Source organism: Vicugna pacos, chromosome 10 (genome assembly GCF_048564905.1).
Source record: "Vicugna pacos chromosome 10, VicPac4, whole genome shotgun sequence".
NCBI lineage: Eukaryota > Metazoa > Chordata > Mammalia > Artiodactyla > Camelidae > Vicugna > Vicugna pacos.
Genome location: NC_132996.1, coordinates 43,970,004 through 43,992,896, shown reverse-complemented (window position 1 = coordinate 43,992,896; position 22,893 = coordinate 43,970,004). Strand labels below are relative to the sequence as shown.

At 34.9% G+C, this 22,893-nt stretch overlaps 1 long non-coding RNA gene across 1 annotated transcript in view; it reads left to right on the top strand.

Moving 5' to 3' along the window:
• LOC140698746 (uncharacterized) overlaps window positions 1-22,893 on the top strand; it is a 300,352-nt gene that overhangs the window by 37,761 nt on the left and 239,698 nt on the right. The window contains exon 3 of the long non-coding RNA XR_012076631.1: window positions 3,651-3,791. This is a non-coding gene — a long non-coding RNA (uncharacterized lncRNA). The remainder of the gene's footprint in view (window positions 1-3,650; window positions 3,792-22,893) is intronic.

Sequence of the window (22,893 nt, the reverse complement as noted above, 5' to 3'; positions counted from 1 at the left end):
TTCTTTATTTTCCATTTCCCAGTAAAGTTAAAGAAAAAAAAAAGAAAAACCCACATTCAAGATAAGCACTCTTCGTAAGACTATTTTGTTTAAAAGACAAATGGTGTGAGTTCATACAACATATGCAGTATAAAAACTGAATATTAGTTATAGTTCCAAGAATAGCAGGACATACAATATGTCTTTGTAAAGTTAAAATAGTGTCTTTTCCCCCACAACTTTAGTTTAAAAGCGTATATTCTCCCGCCTCCCAAAACACAAAAATTTTAAATTTTAAAATTTAAAATTTTAAAATTTTCAGTATATCAAATTTTAAGCTAATTTCAAGGTCTCTAATTCCATTAAACTCTCTCCCAGGATAGGAATCTTGAGTTTTATGCATGTGTGTGTGCATTTATTCATTTTCTGAACTTTTGATGTAACTGCCCTGTGATGGTTAATTTTATTTGTCAGCTTGACTGGGCTAAATGATACTCAGATAGCTTATAAAACATTATTTATAGGTGTGTCTGAGAGGGTGCTTACAGAAGAGATTAGCCTTTGAATATGTAAAGTGAGTCACCCTCACCAGTGTGTGTAGGCGTCCTTCAATTCATTAATGACCCAGATAGAACAAAAAGATAGAAGAAGAGTGAATTTGTTCTTTCTGCCTTAGCTGGGATATCCATGTTCTCAGACATTCATACTCTTGATTTTATATATTATATGTAATATCTTATATAGCAATTTATATATTATATATTTACTATATATTATGCTTATAATATATTATTATCTCTCCAAAATCTTATATATTATATAATTATATATATTATATAATAGCTCCAATATTCTATTGACTCTGTTTCTCTGGAGAACCCTAACTAAGACTCACTGTTTCTGTGACTACTGAAAAAACTAAAATTGGAATATGAATGTGCCTTATATTTATTGGATAAGTATATGCATCTATATATTGTTAGGCTGTGGTTATCCCAACTGCTCATTCCTTTGACTTCAAATAAGTTAATTCTGACTTAGGAATGAACCACATCACCTTAAAATTAAAAGCCTAAAAATATTTACCAAAAGCATTTATATTTCTTATGATGGTGTTGGGGTTCAAGGTGGGCTGCTCCAGATATGTCATGATAGTATACTAATTACTTTGAATTAAAGTTACTTAAGGAATAACTAACTCAAGAGGAGTGCTGTGGCCCTCTTTTCTGTCTCCCTGAAAGCAAGAAATAAATCTCCCATGTTAAAGGTGCACACTGCATCTGTTGGGAGAAGGACATCCTTATTGACAGAGACAGGGAATTTGGGCAAGAAGCCTATATAAATATACCTTGTTACTTTAATTTACTACCCCAAGCTCAAACTCTGTTCAGATTCTTCACTAATTAGGTACCCCAAACTTAAATTTATTTGTCCTGTCCGTTCCTCTCAAATGTATTATTTATTTCTCTAAAAAGTGTAGCAGCTGCCCGCTTTGGCCACTTCTTAGGTCCCATTTCTATGAGACATCTGTGCACATGAATTAAAATTTGTTTACTTTACTCCTGTTAATTTGTCTTGTGTCAGTTTTATTAGTCTAGCCACAGGAACTCAACAGTAGCAAGGTGAATCATTAATTTCAGCCAACCATTTGTTTCCTTTTAATATATATGTTTTATATATATGTACATTTTAATTCCCACTTATTTAGCAGGTTTATGTATTGATAATTTTAAATATTTAAGTTTTTCTTTCCTGTTATTACCTTGACAGTATGTTATTTTCAGAACTTGACCACTATTGTGCCTAATGTCTTTACATTAATCTTTGATAGTGAAAGGTATTTTCTAATAAGGCATTAGAGAAAAATGTAAGCTTTAGAGTTAGACAAACATAGACTTGAATCCTGGCTCTGTAATTTTTTCTTATTAGACACTGACCCAAGTATCCAAACTCTCTAAGCCTGTTTGTCTTAATAGGAAAATGGTGATACCTCATATGCCTGTTGTGAATATTAAGTGAAATAATTAATGCGGAAAAACAAATTTTAATATCCTGTAGATGATAAACATGTAAGATACTAGCTCTCCCAATTTTCCTTCTCTTCAGTGGCAATTTACTGTATTTTGATTTAGGACCAAAATAATGACGTTATCTTTAAACTTTTCCTTTCTTTCTTCTTAAATATTCAATTACATATCAAAACTATTGATATTTTCTTAAATCTATTTTCACAACGCCCTTCTTTCTTTTTCCATTGCTTCCACTGTGATCAAAGTCTTTACATCTAGAATAGTAAATCTCCTTACCTTTATGCCTTACTCCTCTACAGCCTGCTTTCCGCCATCTTATATCTTTCCACTCAGTACCACCATAAATTAAACTTTGTTTCACATTGCTTTTTATCATTTGCTTCTTTGATCAATGACCCTCAGTGGCTCCTTGGACCTAATGCTTCAGTGCCTAATTATACTATCTGCTAATAATTCTGACTTTGTGGTTCCTGGTCAATGTTATTTCCAATTGATCCACAACATGTATTATTCTCTTGCCTTATCAAATTTTTTTTCAAGCCTCATTTAGTTCTCATACCTTTGTCTGGGTTTTGGCTTCAAACCTCTTTGCAGACTTTCCAATATCATATGAGTAACATAAGGGAATAGGAAGAAAGCTGTAAGAACAGATTCCTCTTCTGCTATGATTACTCTGTTTGCTACAAATTATCGTGTATCCTGGCTTTTGTCTTCACTCAGGCTTTTGTTCAATTCTGAAATGACCATGCTACCTTCTGTCCTTTACTTCATTCAAAAAAGACTCTAACAAAATGCTAAGCTTTTTCCGAATTCTGACAGCTTGCAGTTTACACTATTAAAATTAGCATACAACAGTGACGTATAATAATTTCAGTCAACAAAGTACTTCCAATCCTTTAATCCTTTCATTTCATCCAATAACCTATTTTGGTTGGAATTATATCCAGAATACCTAAGACCCTTTCTTAGGCCTTGACCAGTAAATAGGCTCAGAGCTGTTATAGCTATTTCTTTAGCTGAAATTAAAACCATATATATTGTGAAGCTTTCTTCATGCATAAAATTAAGATAAACATAAAATAATGTTTTGGGAAAACATTTCCATATTGAACCTTGAAGGGGAGTAGAATTTGCTACCCTAAAATATGCTGCTTTGGCAAAAGGATTATTTTCGGCTGATTACTTTTAAGAAATAACAAACATTGGAAAAGTTTTGAAAAATGAGTACAAGTTACATGAAAGGAAAATCAAAATGGAATCAGAAATGCTAAGAGAGTTCTCTGAAATAGATTGGGGAGGCCACTGAGAAAGTGTGACTTATGCACGTCTCAGCCCAGATGGAATCTGAACTTTGACCACTTGCTGTCTTAAAACAGGCACCCAGAACATCTGAACAGTGTTCCAGAAACTCAAGATACTTACCCTAAATAACTTGTAACAGGCTATCCCTTAAAGACAAATATTTCCTTTTTGCTTCAGAGCCAGTCATGATTTTTGCAAGACATCATTAACAATCTTGTGGCTTTGGCCATTATAAGCCCCTGACTATCTTTTTCCTGGACCACTTTGAAGTTTACACAAATCTGTGTCTCCTGAATTGCAATTCCTAAGACCTCAAATAAAGCTCTTTGTTCTTTCCAGCCTCTATACTGATTATTGTTCAACATCACCTGGTGTCAGAAGCTGGATCTGAAGTGACTTACCTCTACCTACAATGCAAGTAATGCACCTGCAGGAGTCCCTTGTACGCTGTTGTCTCCTCAGCAGCCTTGGATCATGAAGGTAAGTCCTCTTGGTTCAGAACCTCCCATTTTGGTTGAGGTTCTGAGCCTTTACTTGGATATCCTCTGTTGCTGGCTTTGTCTACCAAGGGAATCTTTCATCTTGGTGAGTACTCGGTTTTGTATTGTTTGGTTTTTAAAAGGCAGCTATTGTCCAGAACTCCAGCTCACTTTATGTTTACAACGTAACTGTCTACCTCTTGTAAATTTCTGTTGCACTGAATTAAAATCACTGGCGATGATTTGAAACTCTTTTGACCCATCTGGGACTCATTTGAGATTCTTAAATTCGTTTATTTGTGCACTCAATTGAAGAAATACATAGAACAGGACAACAAGAATGGAAAGCATATTTTAGTTGGTGTTTTGAGGCCTCCAAACATAATAGCGAATCCACCATTGCTTTGCTCAAAGAAATTAATTCACAATTATCTCAAAGGATTTCCAAATTGGAAAAATCCTCTGAGGCTTCTGAGAGCGCTCTCTCCTGCTCTTTCTATTCATTCCTGTTCCTCTGAGTGTCCACCATAGTGCTCTCCTCCTTGCTATCAATCTCTTTCTGAACTTTCCTTTATAACATCTAGATTGATCTCTTGCAGAAGGTTAGCTGTTCTGCCCTTTCTGTAATGACAATCCCTTTTAAAACCAGGTCCAATGAGAATGGCATCAAAAACACCACATATACCCTTTGGACTAAGGCGTAATTACATGCCATAGCTAAGGACTTTTCCAATGTTAAAGAGGATTCCACTGAGTTTGCCAGACAGTTTGATCTTCTCAATAAAATGTCTCAGCATGGCTACTTAGATTTATATCAATTAATACATCTGCTTATAGGGGAGATTAGGGCTAAAAAATGGGTGGAAACTGTTGATTGAAATGTTCCTCCTGATGATTTTTCTAGACTAGGCACAAGGGGGCAAGTAGGTGCTTAAAGTTGACTAAAGATCTCCACAAATTCCCATTCTATTTCCTAAATATATTGACTGGTGTGTTATTCAATAGTGCATTCAATGGCCTGATGAAAATGTCTGTGACTATTATGACAGTTTTGATAAAATATTAAGGACCTGACAGGTGAAGCTCTCAGTTTATTTAACTCTACTTTTATGGCAGGATTACAAGATGAATTAAGTTCCTTAGTTAAATAACATTCCTTAACATGGATTACTCTGAGACCCCATGAATTGGCTATTCTAGCTGAACAGCTTTTTTCAGACTCTTGCCCAGAAATTTACAGAGAAAACTACTAGAGCCATGGGATCTCAGATCCCAGTGGCTCAGTTTATGAATCTTCAAGTGAAACAATTGTCCAGTCTCCTCAGTTGATAGAGCCCACTAATGGAATAATTAAAATTCAGCTAGCAAAATTAGTTGAATCATTTAAGCTGCCTTGGCCAAGGTACTGTTTTTTGTTTTTCTTAGTCTAAAATCTTCTCCTTCAGGGAAAAATAGAATGTTACTATTTGAAATTGCTATTCATGTGACTAGATGAAACTATGAATCTGCTATGATTAAAGGAGCTCTCTTTACCTACTGCCAGTAATTAACTAAAATGCTTGAAATTAATACAAAGCTGGTAGAGCAATCTTTTCACAATAAATTCCTGGGAGACAAAGACCTACAACATCATGATCCCCGCCTTCAGCTATGTCTACTGGAAATGACACCTTCACAAAGATGCCCTCCAGCCGTTGGAAGGGACCTTACCAGGTATTATTAACTAACCCTCGCACCACTAAATTTGAGGGCATTGGATTCATGGATTCATATTTCTTCTTTAAAGAAGGCATCACCTCCTGCTTGGACTTCACAGCCATCTAGAGACCTGAAACTAAAGCTAATAAGACAAAGGTCAAGATAATGAAGCAGGCAACATCTGTTGTGGACAACTTTCCCAGGATTTGGTACTGGGCCTGTATAATCTTCCTTTTTATTTGCCTTTTCCACGTATCAATGCTTTTGATTCAAACATTTTTCCTCCTATGGGCACAACCATAATCTACTTTTAAAAATGAATCCAATTATTTGATTTGTGGATACCTGCCCTTGTTCAGCACTTCTGGGTTAACTTGGTGGATATCTTCACTGGAAGGATCTGACTGGTTGGCTTTAAGAAATTTCATTTTAGAAGAAGCAAATGCTAGTAGCAGTCCAGAATCCATAGATATCACTAATTGGAACCCACATGAATGACCCACCAGTTGATCCTTCAGTGACTCTGGACATCAGTATTTGTCTTCTCTTAATGCTACTAAGGCTCAATCTCAGGAAAGAATTAGACCAGAACCGAAGAATGTCACCTCTCATCTTTGGGGTTCCCCAATTGTGGGGAAGGTTTATATGGTTAATACTGGGCTTTGGGTATATAAGTACCAAAACCCCTTTTTGTTGGGAACAGCTTAACCGTGTAAAGATGAACTTGCCCAATAATACACAACATCTCAGATGGGTACCATGTGATTCTTCTACTGCAACTGTCACTTTAAAAGCTAGTGATTGGTTTGGAATTGATTAGGATACACAACCCGGTATTTACTAGGTAGCCCCAAATGGAACCCGATGGATTTGTGGCCCTAATCTCTGGCCTTGGGCTCCGTCTTGGGTGAGTGGATAGGACATTGTACCTCAGGATTTCCTTGGACTCAAGGGCATATTTGCACAACCTTCAACATGGCCTCTGAAAACTACCTCTTTTTAAAAACAAGATGAACTAGGTCAGTCTTTCACTGCTATGATAATTTGGCAGCACTTTTTGTTCCCTCACTGGGACTTGAAGGCACCACTACTGATTTATAGAAACTAAACAAATTTACCCAACAAGTACCCAGTAAGCCTTAAATAACAGCCAGCAAACTGTAAATCTTTTATATTCTGAAAGTCCTTTAATGAAAAAGCCAGTTTTACAAAACTCTATGGCTCTTGATATTATTACAACCTCTCAAGGTGGTGCCTCTGCTATAATAAAAACTGAATGTTGTGTGTTTATACCAGATGATTTATCTAATGTCACCACTTAGTAAGTCATATGAGAAAGCAAATAAATGCTATGAATGACCCTATACCCAGTTGTGGAGAAATACTGAAAGGTTAATTTGACTCAGGTGAAAGTTGGCTAAAATCTTTGCTTATGACATTACTATTGATTCTTGCGTTATTAACTACTGTCTGTGTATTCTATAAGTTGAAAATTCTGTGTATCTCTTGCTGCTGTACTACGATACTCTGCACAGGAATAATGGTACCTCAATGTATGAAGATGATTAAACCACTCCTGTAAGATTCCTCCTGATAAAGATTCATGAATTTCCTCTATGTTGAATGCCAACAGACAGTCATTTCCTAGATGGCTACTTGATGTTTAAATGTGGCTATAAAATCTCTGAACACATACTTCTTACACAACCACCTCTTTTCATCCTTTTTGGGACATGACTCCCTGGGAATGAGCTTTCTCAGAATCTAGGAAGTGGATGCCAATGCAAAATAACCAAATAGTTGATCATGGATACTTTCCAAAGAACAATCTCAGTTGAAAGGGGAAAATGTGAAAGGAAAATCAATGGAGCTGTGTACCATTGAGGAAGTGGGACTTAGGCATGTTTCATTCCAGATGCAATGTGAACTTTGACCACTTATTGACTTAACACAGACATCCAGAACATCTGCACAGTGTTCCCAATCCTCAAGATACTTATTGGACCCTTACCCTAAATAATTCATGACAGTCTATTCCTTAAGAACAAATATTTTCTTTCTGCACTTTAACCAATCATAATTCTTGCAAGACAACTTTAACAACCTTCCGGCTTTTGCTTTTACAAGCCTGACTCTTTCTCTTCTCTGAGGCACTATTGGTTTTACCCAAACTTGTCTCCTGAATTGCAATTCCTAACAACTCTCAAATATAGCTCTTTGTTATTTGCAGCCTTGATACTGATTATTGTTCAACAGTTACCTTTTGTAAAAGACGTTTACAAGAAGGAAAATCTTCGCTTTTTAAATGTGTCTTCCTTTCTGTACCAGGAAGAGGAGCATGACTAAACTACTAGGAACTCTTATGAATAAGGAAGGTATTAACTTCAGTTTGCATAACAACCATACCTTTGATTACTGTGCTTTGCCTGATAACCTCCCATGATTGACCTCCCCCTCTTCTCCCTACCCCAACATTTACTTTTGTCTTTAGCTGGAGTGGTGGTATTTGAGTTGATGACTTGGTACATTTCAGTGAGGGAATTACTCAGTTTTGTGGACTCTCATATATACAGGAGGTATAAATGTTATTAACCTTTTGTTTGATTTTGTCTTATTAATCTGTCTTTAACCCAGGGAGTATCAGCCTAAAACTAAAAGATAAAAAGAAAATTATTTTTCCTTCTCTACAATCTATAGGAATCAATGACTTTGGATATAAAAAAGGGAATCTTTTTGGTATTTGCAACATTCATTGTAAATGAAACTTTCATTCAAATTAGCCCTTGGACTTTTCTTTTAATGTCTATAACTTTAAGATAAATTGAGTTCTTAGTTGCTGCTGTTTCTTTATGTATTGCTAAATGTGAAAGCTGAAGATTTCTTTCTAACACATTCTGGTAGTCCAAACTATAAGAGATTGATGCCGAGTTCTGGAGTCAGACCTAGATGGGCTAATTTGCTTTGCTTTGTGATACCATTTCAATAACACACTTTAGGTTCAAACTTGATTATCTGGGATCAAAATCTACAATTATAATAGACTGTGTGGTGGGTATACTTTTGGAAACTTTTACACATTGTAGAAATTACTGTTGATAATTACTGATATGCATAACTATGCTTCCTCCTTCTTGAGATAAAATATTTACACTTGGTTGACAGAAAGCATAACTAAAATAGTATTATATTTTACCCAAGTGCCAGTGATAAATAAGATTGACATATTTTATAATTAAAAAAAAATTTAGAGTGGCAACAAGACCAGTGAAAAATTGATAATGTGAATTTTTATTCAGATAATTTATTATTATTGAAATTGGGCTTTTAAACTGACTGAGCTTTTTGACAGCCAGTATAAAAAAAAAACACATGAATTACAGTGTTCTCATTATTGAGAAGGCAGAAGTATGCCATTTTGTAAAGGAAGACGGAACCTATTCAACACTGAATTCTATAAGAATGCCAAATATGCATTGTGGCAGGAGGACAAATGGCTTAGTATTAAAATTCATATTTTACCCAGGCTAAAACTGAAGCCAAAGATCATCATCACAGAACAAACTTTTGGGAACAAAAAAAAATTGTTTTTGAAAATTTTCTCACCTAAAGAAAATTGATCATGGATGTTGTACATCCTTCTGGAATTTTTTCTCTTGTCATGTTTTGAAGTAGCAAAACTGATACTCTGCTTTGTTTCATGCTTACAAGAAGTGAGAAATTCATAAATAGGACTTAAAAAAGCACTCTCAGTCTAAATAAAATTAAATAACTCAAAAATTTATTACAATCTGAAAGGTTATTTCCTTTTATATTAGAAATGCAAGTACATGAGGTAAATATATGAAGGTCTGAATCATGATTTAATAAATTCTATTATTTTACCCTGTTTTATTGCTTGTATTCTAATACATTTGTTGTTAATTTTATCTTATTCACATTTATTGCAGTTATTTTACTTCATTGTTTATCTTTTGTTTTCTCCCCTTGAATCAAGTTCCAGATGAGCCAAAACTCATACTTCTCTTTTCCTTTTGTAGCCTGTCTTCCTTATACATAGTGGGACCTCACTAAACATTAGTTGAACAGGCGTAAATAGAGGATATCTTTGAACTAGTATTTCCCAAAACGTATTTCATGATTTATAGAAGTATGAATGTCTGTCAAAATGATTGAATTAATGTCAATTAAAATGGCCAAATCTCAGCTAACAGTTAAGAATATTTTATTGGTTTCATCTTTAAATGACATAATATGCTAATATGAACAGATTATTCAAGATGTGGTTTAGTATTTCCTTATTTCAAAACTTATTTGACTGAAGATGTTTTTGACTCTCTTGTTTTAATAATAGACTGTATTATGCAACCTCTTGAAAGATCTATTTTGTAAATGTTTACACGAATCTGGCTTTAACTGAAATAAAGCAATTTGAGTTTTATTTTAATTAGCCTTAGTATAAAGTAGAATAATTACAGCCAAGCTAAGTCACTAAGCCTTATCCAATGTTATTATCTATGATATCACATTTTTTGAAGTTATGTCTTCATTACTTATCTTTTATTGTTAATATCTGTCAGGTTTTCGAAGATTATCATTAACTTCAGGGCTATAAACTATTTGATACATTTACTTAAAAAGCTTTTTTTTTTTATAAAAATGTCGAAATCAGCTAGTGTTAAAATAGACTGTTTGAACCGTGAACTTATAGCTTATATATTTAAAACAGAGTGTCTTCCAAAGTCTATTTGATTTAGAGTCTTGGTTTAATTAAGCCTTTAAATTATAATTTAGATAGCACATACATGAATCAAAAAGCATATTTTTAATTTTTATTTATGATATATTTTATTGTAGTGCTCATAAAAAGAAATCAATGAATAACTTTTTTCAATTTTCATTGCTTTTTCTTAAACTAGCATCGTAGCATCTATGAGATCATGTTTTATGCTGGGTTTCTTTGGAAGTAGCATCTGAGATGGAGATTAGTGAACAGGAAATATATTAAGGAACACCCTTAGGATCAATACTGGTGTAAGAAAAGCAGGGACAGAATTGGGCAGAGAGGTTGGACCACAATGCCCTTTGATTGGAGAACTCAGTTTATTCTACAGAGAACTCTGAAGCTAGGATGACCCTTCAGAGTTATTCAGAGTGGAGACGAGAGGGCAAGAACTTTATATCCCCACTTCAAGCAGTCACTGGATGCACATTTCCCAAGAAGGTATATGTCCTTGAACAAAGCAGCTGTCTTTAGTTGAGGTAATTTTTAAAGTGGATTTGGAGCTAATGTTTATTCAGCTCCATTTGCAGTAACTGGGACTAAAGTTGTTCATTCCTGAAGAGGAATATGGGCAACATATATTAGTCTCTATCCCTGTGAACGTTTTGAACCATTAAAATCTACTTTTTTAAGTTGTGAAAACAACTCCTTCAAGATTCCAGTAGGCCTCCTTTCCTGGGAGAAACTTAGAAGATAAAGATTAGAGAGATTGCAGGCCCTCTTACCGTAGGTAGATTAGACATACAAATGATAAAGAGATCATCTCCCTCTACTGTATACTGAGCTAGTTTAGCATCTCTGGTGGTTTTGTGTCAGAGCCATCTATCAGAGACCCAAACTCATTATTACCATGGCTTTTCAAGTTGTACTTGCTTCTCTTTTTATTTACCATAAAAATTGAGCTAGGGCATACTGCATCCCAGTTGTTCAGCCTGGAGCTAATACATATTCTTTCCAGCCTATAGTGTATATCAGTGTCCCCACCTTTTTGCCAGGAGAGCTACTCCCTTTCTTGCCTGCTAGCATAAGAACCCTGAAGTGTTGAAGCCACAGCTATAGCTTATGTTTTCATGGGTCTCCTATTTATCTCCCGGTGAAAATATTTCCCTCTTGGGAAATAGGACCTTGAAACCTATAGAACCCAAAGTTGCAGGAACAGAAAGAACAAATTCCCCAAATAAGTCACTGAAATTGAAGGTGAATGGGGCCACTCCTGTACTATACTGTATATTCTATTTATTGGAGATATAGCACTACATAAATTTTGTTGATTTAAGTTGTTTACTGAATTCTGAAGGATAGCAGAACACCATAGCCAAATAAGACTCCAACCTGGTACTTTAGCTTTGCCTCCAACAGGCATTTTGATAATTTTTAACATTAGCACACTCTAGATTGTGGAATACGTGATATGAGCAATAAATCCCAGGATCAAATGCCTACTCCTATTTTTGGTATTTTTGTGGATCCTGTGATTTGATACAATGCCATATGAGATCTAATACTGATGGATCATTCTCTAAACCTTCAGATGGTGATTCTGGCTGAATCAAATTCGAACATGTACTTGGATTGTGTGTCCATCTCTGTCAAAATGAATTTTAGCCTCTTCCAGTGTAGAAGAGGTCAGCTGAAGTCATTTTACCATCACGCAGTCACTTGAATTTCTTGAGGGATCACACAATATAAGGAACTTAGCTTTGGTTCTGTCACTGGCAGTAGTAACAACAATAGCTAAGCCACCTTCCTAAGTAGGGATCCATGCAACTGGGCCTATGCATAGCCTCCATACCTGTAGCCCCATTATTCTATATATTTGCCAATTGTATCAGTTCTTGGTGATTGATGAAAGAAAGAGGTTGGTCTTCAACAGGCCAAGTGTTTTTGTCTCCCTGTTTTTTTAGTGTCCCTTCTGTAATGAATGATCTTCACTAAACATCACCCAGTGTCATAAAGATCCTCATATTTAATATTTATTACTAGGTAACCAGAAATGTATAAAAACAACAAACACACATAAATGCACACCATGTGATCTTGTCCTCTATGTTGCTGTTATTCAAGAAAAGAGTTAAAATTGTAATGAGAGTAACTTCTACTAGATGATTTTCTTCCTGTAGTCAATTTGCTAATTTCTTAATAAGCAGGTTTATTAATTTATCTTTTCACATATGTACAAGTTAAGAGCAGCAAAGATCATAAATCTGATATTGATTTGACACTTACTGTGTAGACTTTGAGGGGTTTTTTTTGTTGTTTTTTAGCAGATTTAATGAGGTTTTGTACTTTATGAACAAGATCTAAGTATGTCAGATTGGTAACTTATAGTTAATGGGATTTGACTTTATCTGTTAAAAGTTAACCTAAAATTAGAAAGGTGAAAAATAACTTTTACTGCAGAGTAAAGAAAAAATGTGTTATGAAGGTTTAAAAAAACAATAATTTAAAAAGATTTTGAAGTACACATCATTTTCACCTAAAAATCAATTGAAAATATGTGATGAACCCTTAACAGAATGTTTTATTTTTTGTAAGTGTTGTTAATATAAACTGTCTTTTTCTCAGGTAGATGTGTTTTTGGCAGTTAAATGTTGCTGTTTTTCAGCATTCAAGTAAAACCTAGAAAGCCATGTACTCTTTAAAAAATCTATACAGTGTTTGAAAGTGTTTCTTGTATTTTCTGTCTATATGGTTTTGAAATTATGAGTTGCTGTAACTCCTAATAAAATTTTAAATGAATCAAAATTTTGAATACAGCACTTTATCTTTTAAATATTGAATATTCTAATAACCTGTTTTATGGCAAATAAGGACACAAATACAAGTCATAAATATATTTGGGATTTTACTTCAGAATTTATTTAATCACTATGAAGTGCTTATAATGTGTGTTGGGGAAGGGAGGGAAGACACTGTATGGGACACAGAGTAATAAAACACGTGGTCCTTGTTCTCTAAAAGGTTATGGTAATCTAACAGAGAAAATACAATTTATTTTTTTCACTTCTTTCCTTTCTTCCTTCCCTGTCCCCCTCCATTTCTTTTTCTTTTTCTAATACTTAATGTTTAATGTTTACTGGAAGGTTAACATAAGAGTTGAGACTGAGAAATTATTTCAGATTTGGACAGAGGGCCACCATGTCTGCTCAGTGATTCAGGTCCTTCCTTAACCTGAAGACAGCTTCACTATTGTCCGCATAAGAGAAGCACGATATTCCTACAGTTCTAAAGCATGTGTGTCAGCATTTGTGCGGGGGAACAGATGCTATGGAAAAACAGATATTTAGAAAAAGTCAAAGGGTGAGACTATAGTGATGAAAAAATAAAGAAGAGTAAGTGAATGAACAGATATCCATATTCATGAATTCTGTCCAAATTAGTCTTAGATTTAACATTACTTCATTCAGAATAATCAGCAGGATTTCAATAGAAAATGGAAGACTGACTCTATAATGTATACCGAAATACAAAGCACTTCAAAGAGTGGAAACTTCTAAAAAGCAAATGTGTAAGGCTTATAGTTAATGATAACAAAATACAATGTTGATCTACAATTATTAAGATAGTGAGGAAAAGGTAGAGAAATATATAATAAAGAAATAGAATATAATTGAAAACACATATGATTCATTAATTTTCAACAAAAATGTCATTTGAACGGTCCCCAGGATTACCCTCACTATCATGGGTGCTATCTCTTGGTTCTAGTGGTTTTCCTGTCACTCTATCATTCCTGGTAGTGTAGTTGCTGAATTAGCTGTATCTCCAAGGTAGAATGAGTTAGGCAGATGACTCACTCAACTTCTAGAATCCTCATTTATACAGCAGGGACTCTGGGAACACAAAAGAATTTGAATCTTCCACCCTTATGTGAATGATGGGTTAGAATAAGTTATTTGGGGTTTCTGTGGGTTCTTCTCACTTACGTTGGAAGTTTTAAGTGTTCTAGTCCAAAAGTAGACTCCCTTGGTCCGTTTCTTCCAGGACAGTGGTAATTAAATTTGGATGGTCATTGACCCTTTGAAAATGTGATGAAAGCCACGGACCCTGACTTAGAAAAGCATATGTGTCCACCGAAAACTTTGTATGTAATTTTAAGGAGATCCTGCCCCTCTTGACATTCATTCATAGAATTTCTTATATGTCCTAGGTCTCTTTCCTTCAGCAATCATGATATGCAAATCTCCCTAATGTAGGATGATCTAAGTATGATTGGCTTTTAGTAAGTATTGATTGGTTGAATACAAATTTTCTTTGAAGAAGCAGATAGAGTCTGGCTAAATTTTTTTAAAGCATCCTGAAATTTATTTTCCTGTAAGGAACTATCTCCATTATAAATTTTACATTTATTTACATATGAATTTAATTAATCTTTGTTGTGCTTTTAGCAAACATCTTATTTATATACAATTAAAGGCAATGACTTAGTGTTTAAGAACATAGACTCTTGAGTCAGTTAGATTGGATTTGAACTGGTGAAACTCTTTGTGTTTCAGTTAAATAAAGTGCAGAATATTACAATATCTGGTTCATGTGGATGTTATGTCAATTTAAAAACTTAAAGCATATAAAACAATACAAAACATCTGACATAGTAAGTGTAACTAATATTTGGTTGTAATTTTTCTAAGAAAATGTTATATCAGAAAGAACTCTTTTCAGATATGTATCTAATAAAAAGTAACCATCAAGAAAGGTAACATTTAATATTAGGTACTGAAATTTACATTTGTGGTTGAAAAGTAAACATCTTAAATGGATTACTTTATAGAAATGTAGAGTGCTTTCTTTTCTAGTCCTCCTTTCTCTAAGACTAAGAAGTAAGTGGAAGAGAGAGATCAACTGTAGTTTGATTCACATAGATTAATATGGGCTAAGGAACAATTCCATATTTAAAAGTTTAGCCCTCAGGGAGAAGTCCAACATTGAACTCCTTAAGACCACACAGATTCTTTACCTTTGAGATAGATTTTCTACTTAAGCATTCAGAGTTAATATGAATGGGGAAGGAAAATATGACTTGCTAGTGAAGACTTGTAGATAAAGTAATAGACTCTGAGTGTAGAACAAAGATCATTTTGGCACTTACTTCACTATTTCTTGTCCAAAAAAGCTATTCTTAATATTTTTGTTTTATTTTCTAGTGGGAAATTATGTTTTGAGAGAACATATTCACTATTTATCCAAATAGCTAATTATTATTCCTATTTCAATACTATTGCACTGAATGTGCACATTTATATCATTCAGCCCACTATTTGTGAACAGCTTGCAGATGCAGATAATGGAGCTAATGCAGCTCCAGATTTTTACTTTGTAATCTAGCTACGCATCCAGGAGGCAAAACATGTTTTTTTTTCTACTTCATTATCATTGAAAGTCCCTCAAGGAATGTCCTGAGTTGTCTCTATTTTGCAGGATGTCCTAGAGGATTGAGGTTACAAATCCCATGCACTATAGAAGAGTGATAACTTTCATAGCCAACATAGTCCAGGTGGATTTATTACATGGAAGCTTGACTTTTTACTTATTTCTTCTGCTTCTATAAATTACATTGTCTGTGGAGTAGACCATCAAGGAGAGGGAATCATTCTCTTTGTATTTCTACTTGGCCTGAAGATAAAAGTTTAACAGACTCTATTTCAAGTATAACTGTAGTTTAGAAGATTATTTCCTCATAAAAACTGGGTACATTCAATAGCCAATTTTTAATGGCCTCTTGGAGTAATAGTATTTAGTACCCTAGATTCCAGCCTTTACATCTTTGCTCCCTCTTTTTTCACATTTGAAATACTTTTCCACTTTCTACATTTACATAAATTGTTTGTGATTTTAGAGATTTTTAAGGCCTCATCTCATCCATGAAGTTATCTCTGACCACCCAATATAAAATAATTTTTATCCTTCTCTGTAGCGCTTGTTCTTTGTGACATTCATTTAAAATGTATGACTTCTTGTCCCTGTAAATTTGCATTTGGCTGTTGTATGAGCAATTGAAACTGTTGGATTCTCCCAGTAAGCTTGTAAACTATTTTAACACAGAAACATATTTTATATATAAGGAGTAGTCCTCTCTTTTTTAGCTGCAAGGACTGAAGGACAACTAGAGGGCTTTTTTTTTTTTTTCAATCTTGCTGATCCCCTGCCAATTCTTCAAACTCCAGTGATAGGCTAAAGCAGAGGTTGGCAAAATATGTCCATGGGTCAAACCCATTGGCTGCCTTTTTTTTTTTTTTGTAAATGAAGTTTTATTGGAATATAGCCATATTTTCTCATTTATATATTGGCTATGGTTGCTTTCTTGCCTGCTAAGTTGAGTAGTTCCAACAAAGATAATATGGTCCACAGAGTCAAATATATTTACTGTTTAGCCCTTTACAGAAAAAAAACAAAAATTAGCCAAACTTTGTTCTAGAAACAGAACAATATCCCAGCTGGGAGTTGTTAGAGCAGGCAGATAGCTAAATATGAACAGAGAAAGAAGGGGCATAGGCCAAATGACAGGAAACGATACATCTTGTGAGCAACCGAGGACCTTAGGCAGACAGAGAAAAGCAGAAACCTCTGGATAGATAAGAAATCACACATTTTGATGTGACAGGTATCTTGGAGGCCAGCAAAGATAAGTGGGAAAAGGCAGGAATCTCTGACATCCGAATGTATGTTTTGTTCACTGTGTTCTCATTGCAATAAAATTAGCCTTGCAGATTAGAAGTACCCATCATGTATCGATGCCATGACACTTCCAATCAAAATTAAAAAAGGACAGAAACTTCTCCTCCCCTTGTGAAGACGGAGCTGGAATGAAAATCACGAACACAACTCCAGACTCCTCTGTCTCCAATGAATATTCCGTCCATTCATTTTTACACCCTATGTAACCATCTTGCCAAAAAAAAAAAAAAATCTCCAGTGTGGCTGCTTACCTGAGCCTGCCCACTCTCTCCTTGAGGGCATCCTATCTATTGCTTAATAAATCTCCTCACTTTACTTTCTTGACTTCCATGTCTCATCTCTGAATTCTTTCTATGAAGAGACAAGAACCTACTCTCTGGCAACATTGTCACCCTCTATTTCTCCATGCTGATCCTGTATCTTTGGTGAGACTATCGACTGCCAGCATTACCTCCATCATAATCCTCCTCACCCAATCTCTCCCCTTCTTAAGGAAGGACCAGCTTCATTGGATCTCATCAATTCTCTGGACCCCCTATTTGAACCCAAGAAAAAGGCTCTTCCTAGACATTGCTCTACTCCCTGTTTGGAAGCCATTAAGACCCAGGCTTTATATCCACTTTTCTACCCACCTGTTCTCCACTCCTTGCCCCTACCTTCTGATGCTCTAGAAGCTCTGGAGGGAGAAGAAAAGCAGGGAAATCCTGGCTCAGCTGAATGGCGACCACGCCAAGTGAGATGAGAATATCAGATTTTTCCATAAGGATTTTCCTTGGGCAAGAAGCATAGCCTAGTAAGGAACCACAGAGAGAGTTATAGACAGGTTCTCAATAAGGGGTTGTGAAGTTGAAATAAAATTATCTAAATTATTATAATAAAAATTGCATTTCAATTAACTGCCAGCAGGAAGGCTGAATTATCTTTCTGTTTTCTTTATAGAACATCTTATTTCAGAATTGTTGTCATGGAAGAAGTGGCCTAATAGTATACAACTAAAAATGTGAGCAAAACGGTAGCATAGTGGCAAGACCTTTAGCTAAGTAAATGCTTCAGTGCATTATTTGGGGGGATTTTATAATTATTTGATGTTTGCCAGATCTTTACACTCAATAATATACTGTTATTTCTCTTGTACTTCTTAGTAAGTATTCACTTTTATACCTAATTTTGTTATCATATTAATGCATTTTTCCCCTTTAAAAGCACTTCTTAAAGTGTGGATCTCCTTGTGTTCATTAACTCCCTAGAGACCCCATCTGTATGTTCCAGAGGCACTTACATTCAGTATGATCATAAAAGCTCTCCAGTCTCAGACCTTTTTTTTTTTTTTTTCCTCCTATGTTTGCAGTTTCTGAATGGTAAGATCATCCATCCATTGACTGCCAACACTGAAGCAGAATCCCCTTCTTAGGGAGGATTTCTCTAACCATCCTTCTCCTAGACTGAGTTACTATCTCTCTTGAGCTTTCGCAACTGCTTATGCTTTCCTTTAACAAAGAACTCGCTGCCATGTACTTTTATTTTCTGTTTATTTGTCCTCTTTCTCTTCATCTCATACTGAACTTGGTTTCTTTCTCAATAGGTCGTTTCATGCGACTGCTACCAATTATTTTACATTGGCATGTGAATTAAAGCTTATTTGCCATCAATGGGGGATTCCTATTGCAGGTGTGGAAAAATTGTCGGTGAAACAGAGAGCCTCTCTCCAATATTAACTCAGCCAGTTTCAGAATGATTTTGCTGTTTGACCCTTCTATTTTGTCTTGTTAGTTGATGAATACAATTGGAATATTGATACTGCTGCAAACCTCTCAAGGCCAGTCCTTAGTAAATAGATACTCCTTTTTGTTTTTAAATTTATTTTCATTGAGATATAATTGATAACATTGATTAGTTTCAGTGTACAACCAGGCTTCTAAGTACAGGGAAGAGATGAGTAGTTGCCAGCAGTGGGGGTGAAGGATGGGTGAATAAATGAAGGGGGTCAAAAATACACACTTCCAGTTATAGAATAAGTGTCATGGGGACATAAAGCACAGTATGGTGACTATAGGTAATAATAATGTACTGCATATTTGAAAGCTGCTAAAAGGGTAAATCTTAAAAGTTCTCATCACAAGAAAAAATTGTAACCATGTAAGGTGGCAGATGTTAACTAGATATCCTTTTTAAATGCAAATTTTATAGGAAGCAAGTTGAGGCAGAGATGGTTAAATGCAAAGTACTCACCATATTTACAGAGAGGCATCTTTTATGTTGCGTTATCCGCATCCTCAGATTTTTTTTTCCTTTTTTCTAAAAGCTGAACCAAGCTATTGGCGGTTCTCCACTCCATTTAGCATCTCTGTGTGTTTAGCATGCTTCTGATTTTTCCCCCCATAAATTTCCTTAACTGTAAGGGATGTGGAACTGATTTTCACAGATTCATTAAAGTGAAGCAGTCTCAATTCTGAATTAAGGCTGAGAGCAGCTACTGTCTTGGTGTTGTGGTCTGCTATGAAGTGATGAGTAGGTCTCAGGCCGCATGTCCTCGGAAAGACAGGGCATCTGCCTGTATGTAGGTTGTTCTTCTCCTCCCAGCGCATGTTATATCACCGAAAATAGAATAGAATTTGGGGGTTAGATAGATTATTTGAAGTAATCTACCCTTCATAGGCTTGGTGCCAAGGAAAGAAACACATATATGGAAGTCTAAGAGTGGGGACCAGAGTTTTAAAAGCGATGACTCTAGGATGTCAAGGAATTCAAGAATAATGCCTAGCCCCTAGAAGGTGCTTAATAATTTGTTTTTTACAGAGTGTAGGGATGAAAATATAAATACAAGAATGAAAATGTAGTGCTTGTTTTTTCTGAGATCTTTAATTCAAATCACTTCGCCAGCTACCAGGTCCGAATGGAGAAACAACTTTATTTGTCTTAATTTAGGATTATATAATTAAGTGATGGATACACCTCAGATACGATTCATTCTTCAGAGTTTGTTTACCTGCGTAAAGATTTTTGTTGTGTATGTGTCTTTAAAAATTAAATACTGTGGATCTCAGATATTGTTTATAGACTGGAGAGATCAGAATCACTCAGGGAGCTTATGAATACATATGCCTGGAATCTGTTCCCTACACATTAAAGTTAATTATATCTGAGTTGAGACACTGATATTTATTTTTAAATGCTCATCAGATAACTCTGATGTTCTTCCAGTATTGGTATCTTTCTCAATAACTCAAATTGCCATCCCATTCATAGCTACAGTTCCTCAGAGGGGTTATTTGCTACCATCTGCTTGAAGTCTTGTGATAGGGACTCACTATTTCTTAAACATGTATTTTTTTGTAAAAAAAAAAAACACTTTATTAGTTCTGAAGAATTGTTTTGAATGCAAACTTGCAGAGAATTAGAATATCTGTGTGTTAAGTAGTGTCTTATGTACTATAAAATTTGAAACAAGTTTTTTTTTTTTGACGAGGATCTTAAACAAGGTATTTTGGGCATGTCCTTAAACAGAAATATACATAATCATTCAGAAAAGAAGCAGATGTTTGTCAGCTAATCTGTACTTGTTCAAATATGAAAAAAATTAATTTAGGAATAGAAAATTATGACCAATTTTAAAAATTAAAATGTAAGAATTTTTTAAAACGTTAATTTAAAAAATTCAATTCACACTATTTTCTTGATCTATGTTACCATTTTGGGGGGATCAGTTCTAATTAACCTCACATCAGCCTGTCCTATTGTGGATAGACAGGTTTTCCTTTGGGAAGCTGTCAGATACATAGAGAAAAGTATCTTTTTAGCAAAATATTAAGGAGTCTTAAAAGTAAATTACCTCATTTTCTAAATTACTACCTGTTCTTAGCATGTTCACAAAAAAAACTTTATTTTTTCTTCTCCTGAGAATAGACTATGAGTTCTTCTATTTCCTTTAACAAATTTGCATTTCTCAGTATTCCCTAAATTATAATTTCCAAAAATAATTTCACTACATCTATTTCTTAGGATTATCAATATCTTTGTTCTGAGAATCAGAAACCTCAATCCTCAAGAATATGGAAAAATGAAAGGAAAAAAGAGATATTTTGGTTCAGCTCACACCTTCTTGGTGGGTTGTCATGTTAAAAATGTGATTCTGTCCTGAGTACAAATTTTTGGTTATTTTATACTGTTTATTATTTTATAAGCTCATTAGCAAAGGTATTTCAAGAAGATAACAGATGGAGTCAATGAGTAAAGTCTCAAATCAAACATATTTGCTGATTTCCTTATACCTAGAATAGTATTTTTATTTTGGGCTTGTATGACTGAATGAGCCCTAGTTGCCTACGTGCTTGAATACATAAAGAGGATTCTAAGAGACAATGTCCTTGCCCCACCCCCGTATGACCTATACTGGGAATTGAGCATTTTTTTTAAGCTTTAAGGAAATTATATTTTTTTAATTTAAAATTGCTATTTTCTAATATGAAGATAGAGTAATTTTAGATGGTCACCTCCATGACACCAATATTTCCAACTTTCCATATCCATGAAAAAATTCATTTCCCCCATCATTTCACTTGTAAATTATTTCCATCAACTGTCAGAGCTTATTTGGTTCCAGAGAATGACTTTCATCAGCTCTTTCAGTAGCAAAATGACTTATTCCTTTGAAGTATATACAAGTTGTTAGATGTCTACATTTTTTCTCTAGTTCCAGACCTGTTCCCAACCACACTCTCCCCACCAACATAGTGAGAAGAGACACAGAGCTCTATGATATTAAATCAAAATTTGAAACCTAACTTTAAAGAGAGAAAATGATGTATTAAATTATACTTTCATAAGTAAAGCATTTTATTTCATATAAGATCTTTCAAGCTTGAAAATGAGCCACAAGAGCCCCCGTTAGTAATAGATTAAGAATACCAGTCCCTCGAATTAATGATTGTAACAGTGTCTGGCAAGGAGAGAGGCTGAGACCTACCTCAGGATTCAGGAAAGGAATATTTCTCAGCTGATAATTTCCAGTGAATAAATAAACATATTGTTAGGTGTTGCTATCTCTAAGCTTAGTTTATTCCTATATATGGATGCAAAGTGATATCTAAGTGGAAACTAACCAGAAAAATCATTGCATGTGTCATTTTTCTGGTCTCCTATATCAAAGTTCAGCCAGAAAAATAGCATCTATAGAATGTCTAGGAGGTGAAAGAGCTCACACAGGAAACGAGATACTTAAAAGCAGCTAGAAGGGCTGAAGAAGTGGTCAAGGAATCTCACCACTGGCTTACAGACCTAGTGATAGAATCTGGAAGTTGTTTCTGCCATAGCTCAGGAAACTGTTCACAAGATTCACAGCTGAAACAATAAAGAGGGTGAGATTTACAAGTAAGACCCAGAAGCTCGTGTCAAATCTCATGTCTGAGAAAGCCCATGACTGCTTACCATGGCTACAGGCAAAGTAAGGCTTCTGCTTTCCAAGCTTTCTTTAAGTCTGCTTGTAATTGGTGCACTATAACTTGGACACTCCCTGAGAGAGATTCTAGAAAGTGTAGAATCTCCAAGAAGTAGAGGCTTCCAGACTCCATGATATAGGGGAGAAAACTGAAAGGAGTAGAATTGACTTGGAACACAGAATCTAACATGATTCCTTTCTCTTTCTTGGCATTAAGCACAAGAATTTCTTATGCACCTTTGTAACAAATACCTCTCCTCTAGAATTCATTTAAAAATAGGTATTTGTTGTGGGACAAACATACTGTGCAATATATGGTTGAAATAGATATGATTAATTTGTAGCCACTGTCCTCTGTTGAGTATGCAAGTTACTGGCTGTGACATGAAGAAATGTTTAATAGGGCAGTTGAATAGCAAATGGTTACAAATGATCATTTTCAACTGTGGCACAATCCCAGGGCAGGATCCTTGAACTTTAGAAGTATAAATATAAATTACAGCTCCATTACTTATT